Here is an 8956-nt window from a genome sequence, read left to right as displayed (position 1 = left end):
GAGATGAACTTCAAGTTGGTGTAGCTGCAACAGATGAATCACATCAGAGGAAAATCAGTCCTCCAAGCTTCCCAAAAGAGGGAGGACCACTTGTCAGCATGGCCTTGACTTATCCTAGCAGATGACAATGCTAAGAGTCATAGAACTCCTCACAGATCCCTAAAAGTCTCTCCTACAGTGCCATTATTGATCTCCAAAATATACAGTTAATTCTGGCAGCATACCTGGTCTTAATCGCCCAGTAAGAAAAATATATAGCTACAAATGTAACTGCAATATAAACAATGATTCAAATTAATATGCTCCCCTGTCTGATGCTGGCTTACAATACTAAACTCTAACATTAACTCATGCCTTATGCTTTGCCTGTCCCTGATTATTTCTGAACTTCACCTACCCTCACCCCAGCTTCTTCCACTTGCTGTAGCCAAAATCAGAGCTATTCCTTGGGCCCACTCCTTCCTTAGTCCTTACCCTACCTCATCCAGGGATAAGTACACTGCCACCCCAACAAGCACTCTCAAACTCATGTTCCTACTCTTCCCCTGATCCCAAAATGCTCCTCTTGAATACATTGATGCCTCTCTGACTCCTCTCTTTCCCCGAGCCCTCTATCCCTCACCTCTGAGTGTCCATCCTCCCCTTGTGCCTGGTGTTTTGATGTCACAGCTGTTGACAAGAGTAACAAACTCCTTAATTATTCCTTCTGTCTTCTCAGGGGTTGTGCAGAACACATCTCCCTCACTTTATCTCTAAAATGTTGCCAGCCACTGTCCCAAAGTCAGCTCAATACAGGGATGGTATGAGAGAAGTCTCTATTTTATTCAGGATCAAGTTGTAACAACATGCTACACTGGCATTGACTATCAATCTCACCACACTGCTACTTCTTGCCACCTTGTAACAACTTCCTCATCACCTGCCCTGTAGGGGAGACCTATTGACTGCATTATCTAGCTTCTCCCATAAGAACTCATCACCCCTACAGTCAACATAAAGAAATTAACCTTTGTCTCTTATCATTAACAAAAGGCTGAAATGTTAGGTCAGGATAGGCTCCCAAAATGGAGTCACCAAGAACAGCGGAATGGTCACAGAGGCATAAGGCATTGAATACACATTCCTTAAGAAACCACCCAGCCATTATTCCTTCCTTGCATAACAATTCCCCCAGGTCATGGTCTCCTGCTCCCTTATCTTGTAAATCACCTGCTCACTGTTCTGGTCACAGGCCCTAGCTATTCAAAATGGCTAATGTAAAGAACAAATGAGTTCTTTTTCTTTTCTCACTTTCCCCCAACTTAGAAGCCCTATAAAGCCCACTATCTGGAAACTCAGGTTGGCTATGCTCTTCTCTCGTGAGGCAGCCCTGGTAGCTCATGTTTTTCCCAAATAAAAGCTTTCATCTTTGCCTCAGAGTGGTTTGTGTGGTCTTGGTCATTTCCGAACCTTACACTCAGTATTGACAAGCACAATCACACACATATGTTGACGGATCAATTCAGCCTTTGGCATTTTTTTCTTCTAATTTTTCTTAACATATCTACTTAGATAAGAAATCTTATGTGCAACACATCTTATCATATCTTACTTAAAGATATTTAAGGTCTGAAGATCTAGCTCAGTTGTCAGTGCTTTCTTAACATGCATGAAGCCCTGGCTTCAATCTCCAGTAATGCATAAAGCCTGCAGCAGCATGTGTACTTGCCATCCCAGCACTAGAGGTGATGAAAGGATGATCAGAATTTCAAGGCTTTCTGGAAAGGTTTGCTAGGAACACAATAGTTTGAGATCTGTATGGGCTACAATGAGACCCTATCACAAAAAGTAGAAAAAAATGCATAAATTTGACCCTGCTTTTCAAAACTATTTTTAACCATAAATATAGTTCTTGAAAATATGTAAAAACTACTGGGCTCTTGGAGAGGTTCACATGCTGTTGCAGTCCAGTTCGCATTGCTGGTAGAAATCACCCAACCAAGAGCAGCTTCTGGGAAAAAGAGATTTATTTTGGTTTAGAGACTTGAGGGGAAGCTCCACAATGGCAGGGAAAAATCGATGGCATGAGAAGAGGGTGGACATCACCCCCTGGCCAACATCAGGTGGACCAAAGCAACAGGAGGGTGTGCCAAACACTGGCATGGGGAAATTGGCTATAAAACCCATAAGCCCGCCCCCAACAATACACTGCCTCCAGGAGGCGTTAATTCCCAAATCTCTATCAGCTGGGAACCTAGCATTCAGAAAACCTAAGTTTATGGGGGACACGTGAATCAAACTGCCACTCATGCTAATAGGCAAAATGCTGAGAAACACACTGGACTATGAGGGTAACTGTATTTCCTGGATAATTTTGCAAAATAGAAGGGAAACTTTCTCTGAGTGGAACATGTGGCAGGTTAAGCTCTAGACAATGAAAGCTTTCTTTCTGAAATAACATCAGTATGATGATGCCTCAAACACTCCAGAAAAACATCACCAATGAACAGGAACTGAGATCAGTTTGTGAATAGGAGACCCAAGATGAGCATCAAGTCATCACAGAACCATAAATCCATGAGGCACTTAGGATCTCTTCAATAGATGAAGAAACAGGTCATGGTGACAGACTGGGGAACTCACAGTCCCTTTAGGGGTGCAGTGTGGCACTTGAGCTGCTGGGAGTGCTCTGCTCTAGTGACTGGTGCCACAGGAAGGCATACTTTGGACATTACTCTCTCAAGTACCACATTTGCACTTGCAGATGAGGCCTGAAACCCCCTTTCTTCCTTCATGTATGTGCGTCAGAAAGCCCTACTTTAACCTCATGATTTACCCAACATTTTTCAATCAACATAACTGGCAATTGTATAAGCCAAAAACTAGAAATTGATTTTCAGTCTCTCCTTTTTCTTTTTTCCTTCTACCCAGTTTCTGACTAGTTCTTTTTATTTGTGTGTGTATCACATGATGTATGTGCGTATATGTTTATGTGTGTGTACATGTATGCAGAGGCCAGAGATAGTGTGGGATGTGTTTCCGTAAGCGTGCTCTCCTTTTTGAAACAAGATCTCTTCTGCAAACTCAGACCTCATGGATTTGGCCTGATTGGTGGCCAGCAATCCCAGGGATTCTCCCATCTTTGTCTCTTCAACACCAGGATTACAAATTTGATCACTACACCTGGCCTTTTATGTATGTGCTGGGGATGGAACTCAGGTACTTATACTTACATGGAAAGTGTTTTACTGACTGAGCTATTTCTCCTGACTCTTGGTTTTACTCTTAAATTCCTCTTAGGCATGCCAATTTCTCACTCCATATCCATTCATACCTACTTCATCCTTCTGGAAACCTAGATTATACTGAATTTATCAGAAATTCAGTATAGGGATATAGAGAGCTAATGGACACTGATGGCTAGCTAACTCTTTGTAGAAAATGTATAAAAAACATGCTCCATTAAATGGAGGAGATAACTCAATAAGAGTTATCTTATAAGGGCTGGAGAGATGGCTTAGCGGTTAAGCGTTTACCTGTGAAGCCTAAGGACCCTGGTTCGAGGCTTGGTTCCCCAGGTCCCACATTAGCCAGATGCACAAGGGGGCGCACGTGTCTGGAGTTCGTTTGCAGAGGCTGGAAGCCCTGGCGTGCCCATTCTCTCCCTCTCCCTCTATCTGTCTTTCTCTCTGTGTCTGTCGCTCTCAAATAAATAAATTTTTTAAAAAAAGAGTTATCTTATAAGCATGAGTACCTGAGTTTGATCCCCAGAGCCCATGTAAAAAGTCAGGCATTATCACACACCCTTATAATCCAAGCACTGCAGAGGAAGAGACAGGAGGATCACTGAATGTCACTGACCAGCTAGTCTCACATACTTGATGAGTTCCAGGGCAATGAGCGACCCTCAATCAAAACTGGTACCTAAAAAGAACCAAAGTTGTCTTCAAGCTGCCACCCCTGCCTCCACCCCCACTGCTCCAAAAGGAAAGTCATACCACACACCTACACAGGCAGTGGGTCTTTACAAAATAGGACATAAGCATTTTCAGTCATACAGAAAATCATTTAACCTCATTGGTAATCAAAGAAATGCACATTAGACCATTTGACATGAGATGCTCCTTACCACATTGGCAGCATATTGTTGTTTTGATTTAATGGAGGTTGGAAACAGTAAAAAGAAACCAAGTAGACTAGTAAAAATAATTTTAGAGGAAAAGTGCCTAGTATGTTTCAAAAGTTTGATAACTGAATTTATCCTATCACCACAATTTCACATCTGAAAATCAATACTAAGGTTTTCTTTAGGAAAAGAAAAATATAACTTATTATGACTACATGCATTCACTGTGATGTCTTGATCAGAGATGTGTGTGTGTGCAGGTGTACTAAAACTGTGATCATCCACTAAATTATATGCTTAAGATTATTGCACTTCAATAAGTAAAGTAAAAAGAAAATATAATACAAATACTTGACAAGCAAAGAATGTAGCCCAAGGAAACAAATGGATGTATACAAAATTTAGCTATAGAAATATTTTTCATAGAGAGATTTTTGGTCAGAAATAATAAACCAGGCCGGCGGCCCGGGAGGGCTGGCAGCTAGAGTGGGTGCCATAGCCGCCTCCGCTGGTGCCGCGCTCACGGTGGCCTCCTCCGCCCGGGCACTAGCTGCTGCGCGGGGAGAGCGAGGCGGGGCGCCATGGAGCCCGACTCGGTGATGGCGGACAAGACCATGGAGCTCATGTTACCGAAGTGCATGTTTGGGATTTTGTTGAAGAAAGCTGGATACAGTAAACGGAAAGATCTTGGAAGATGCTTGACTGCTGTCTTTTCTCAGACTAGTTTGAAAGGGAATGTCCCCATTCATTTGGGATTGGTGATCTGAAGTGCAGAATGTTTTCCAGAACACTTCAGTTACGGAAGATCGAGATGAAGATGAGTCCCCAAAGAAAAGTACTCTTTGGCAGATAAGTAATGGAACATCATCTGTGATGTCTCCAGAAAGAGACCATCAGAGGGAAACTACCAAAAAGAAAAGGACTTGTGTATTAAATATTTTGACCAGTGGTCTGAATCAGATTAAGTGGAATTTGTGGAGCATCTTATCTCAGGAATGTGTCATTATCATCATGGACATATTAACTCATGTTTACCTGAAGGCTTAGGTCACATAGCAGAAAATATTCTTTCGTACCTGGATGCCAGGTCTCTGTGTGCTGCAGAGCTGGTGTGTAAAGTATGGCAGGGAGTGATCTCGGAGGGCATGCTTTGGAGGAAGCTGATCGAGGGAATGGTGCGCACTGATCCTCTGTGGAAGGGCCTCTCAGAAAGGAGAGGGTGGGATCAGTACCTGTTTAAAAACAGACCCACAGATGGCCCTCCCAGTTCATTTTATAGATCATTATGCCCAAAGAGTATCCAGGATATAGAGACTATAGAATCTAACTGGAGGTGCGGATGGCACAGCTTACAGAGGATTCAGTGCTTCTCTGAGAATAGTAAAGGGGTCTACTACTTACAGTACAACGATGAGAAGATCATCAGTGGACTGCAGGATAATTCCATTAAGATTTGGGATAAAACCCAGCCTGGAATGTTTGAAAGTGTTAACAGGACACACAGGCTCTGTCCTCTGTCTCCAGTATGATGAGCGTGTCATTGTAACAGGTTCTTCCAATTCTACGGTGAGAGTCTGGGATGTGAACACAGGCGAAGTTCCTAACACAACGAGGCTGTACTGCACCTGCGCTTTAGCAATGAACTGATGGTGACTTGTTCCAAAGACAGTTCCATTGCTGTGTGGGACATGGCTTCTGCCACCGATATCACGTTACGCCAGGTCTTGGTTGGCCACCGTGCTGCAGTCAATGTAGCAGACTTTGATGACAAGTACATTGTGTGTCTGCTTCTGGAGACAAAACCATTAAAGTCTGGAGTACGAGCACCTGTGAGTTTGTTCGTACTGTCAATGGGCACAAGCGTGGCATTGCCTGTCTCCAGTACCAGGACTGGCTGGTTGTTAGCAGATCATTGGATAATACCATCAGGCTATGGAATATCGAATGTGGTGCCTGTTTACGGGTCCTGAAGGGACATGAAGAATTGGTCCAATGTATCTGGTTCGATAACAGGAGGATTGTCAGTGGTGCCTATGATGGGAAAATTAAAGTTTGGGACTTGCAAGCTGCTCTTGACACTGGAGCCCCAGCGAGCACGCCGCTGTGTTTGCACACCTTGGTGGAACATTCTGGACATGTGTTTCAGCTACAATTTGATGAGTTTCAGATCATCAGCAGCTCTCACGATGACACTATTTTGATTTGGGATTTCTTAAATGTGCCTCCCAGTGCCCAGAATGAGATGTGTTCCCCCTCCAGAACATACACGTACATCTCCAGATAACAGCGTGCACTTTCACCCATTCTGGGTTTCCTGGTCTTGAACTACTGGCTACATAGCTACCACATGCCTAAGGGAGTTCCTTTACAGCTGAGTTCTGAGGCTGGAATCCAGTCTAGACGCTGGGCAGATGCAAAGTAGCCTCTCTCTCTTCAACCTTCAATGGATACTTCCCTCCTCTGCTCCCTGCTCTACTTGGAAAAGGACATCTTAGCTCCCTGACTGCAAGTAGATCAGACTAATGCTTCAAATGCACACTGTTCATAGAAAAGGAACATACACCTTTCTTTAGAAGTAACCCCCCTGTCCAGAGAAGACTTGGCCTCAGATGTCTCTTGCTTTGCACTTTGCATTCTTCAGTGAAGGTTTGGGTGCCAAACACCCACCCAGAGTGTCCAGAGTACCTTTCAGAAGTTAATGTTCTCCTGTAGACCATCTGCGCCATTGTGAGCTCTGACTGTACTAAGAATGTGTTGGACAATGGAAATCTCTCTGGATTATTTTAGTAATATTTTTGGATTACACTTCCTTTCTATATCAATTTCTTTTAATTTAAAGAACTATAAGCCAGTTATATTATCTCTCCACAGGTAATATAGGTATTTTCTTTTTTAACTGTTCTCCACTTCCCCCATCCAACCCACCCTGACACTTTGTAGAGTGACACCTTTATGTGTGTGCTTGCCTCCTAATTTAAAATACCGTGTCCGCATGTAGATATAATGTACATAACAGTTTATGTTCAAGGTGGCCAGAGCCGGGGGCCTGTGGCTGAGGCACTCATACAAAGCGTGCTTGCCTTCAGTCACAGGTGGGCTTGAGAGCCTAATACCAAGATGTCTGTGGATTACTTAGAGCCCTTCCTGCAATATTAATCTGGTGTTTTTACGTCGTCACTGTCATTGTGTGTGTGGTTTATTTATTTATTTATTTTTGTTTAATGGGAATCTTGTTTTAAACATAACTTCTGAGGTTGAACACGACAGTGTTTTCTGGTGTGGCATATGCAGTAGATGGCTTCTCCACAGGTTTTGTGTAGCCGTTTTCTTCATGAGCGCCCCTCCGCAGAGCTCGCAGTGGCCTCCTATAGTGTTCATTTGGCTTTGCTGTCAAAGCCATCCTTCTGTGTGATGATAGCACCCTGAGAGGGAGAGGGCCCTGTTGATGGGGCTCCCGCCTGGGTGAGGGCTGCTGGTCTGTTGGGACCCTGGAGCCTGGCTTCAGGCCCCCAGGTCCATCTGTCAGCTGTGCTGTCTCCCACCACCATGGTACCAGCAGGGTCTTAAAGATGCGAGTGTGAGATTGGCACACTGGTAGGACACTGGCACCTGGTCGGCATCAGTTTCCCTCTTCAAAAATTAGGTTTTGATTTTCCCTTCGCCATTGTTTTGTCTCCAAAGATCAAGGATTGTCAGCCTCATTGGAAAGGACCAACCCCATCCCCCCACTTGGCTCCCAGTGAATGAAACCTCTTCCCATGGAAGCACGCTCTTACAGAGGGGAGGCCTTGGGCGCTTTCTGTCCTTGGCCTTGAGAACGGTGTGGGGATCAATGTATGTGTGGATGAGTCATTTATTGGGTTGGGTTTGCTTTTTGTTTTTCTTTTTTCTTTTTTAGATCTATCCTTCTCACTCGTTACTAAGTTAATTCTGTTTATAAGAGGTTGAGTCTCAAAGTGTAAAAAGCATAAGCCTCCATTCTTGGGACTGTAACTTGATAGTGGCCATGACCGCGACTCTTCATGTTACAGCGTCAGCTAGGAGTGCCCAGTGGGAAGGGGGGAGGGTCGAGGTGAGTCTTCTGAACAACTCGAGTTTTTTTTTTATTGCTTTTGCATGTTTAATCTAGATGTTTCTCTGGATCCTTGGGAGTTCTTGGCCTTGGAATCTCCACACGACCTTTGAATTGTGCCTACTCAATTATAGCAGGGGACTTTGGCATGCAAGGAGCTCTAACTTCCTGGGATTATAGTAGTAATTCCCAGCCATACTCTGGACTTTATTTTGCTAACCATAATTGAGCAACTGTAAATTTATGCTCTGTTAATGTTTTAAAGCACTGGGGTAATCTTATCTAACTTGTAATTAATCATGTTTGCCAATTACTTGTTTGAAATAAATCTGTGTCTGAACAGCTAGGAAACTGTTCAGTTGTACAGATACTGTTCACGACAGCTTCGTACTGTGGAGTGTGCTGAGTAAAAACAAAGGTTTGACCTTTGTCATGTCAATAAATCAAGTATGAGTACTCTGCATTTCACCCCCCCCCCAAAAAAAAAACAACAGCTAAATATAGACCTAAAAGTTTAGCTCACTAAATGGCAACACTAATTGGTTAAGATGCAGGTCATGGGCAGATATAAAAATGTCAAACCTCAGGAACAAATTCATGATGGTTCTTTGTGGCGGGGGTTCTAGGTGAGCTTTCCAATAAATATAGACTATTTTATTTTTGAATGAAGCAGATCACTATTTCTCCTGAGAATTTTAACCCACTTTGAAGTTGGCAGGGTCATGACCCCATTTGGCCTGAACAAAACTTTCAATTATAGTCTTGTTCTCACCACTTTG

General features: G+C 43.4%; 1 pseudogene; it reads left to right on the top strand.

The window, feature by feature from the left end:
* The first annotated feature begins 4686 nt into the window (after positions 1-4686).
* Positions 4687-6455, top strand: LOC101612226 (annotated as a pseudogene).
* The last annotated feature ends 2501 nt before the right edge of the window (positions 6456-8956 follow it).

Source organism: Jaculus jaculus, chromosome 13 (genome assembly GCF_020740685.1).
Source record: "Jaculus jaculus isolate mJacJac1 chromosome 13, mJacJac1.mat.Y.cur, whole genome shotgun sequence".
Taxonomy (NCBI): Eukaryota; Metazoa; Chordata; class Mammalia; order Rodentia; family Dipodidae; genus Jaculus; species Jaculus jaculus.
This window is presented reverse-complemented; position numbering and strand designations above follow the sequence as displayed.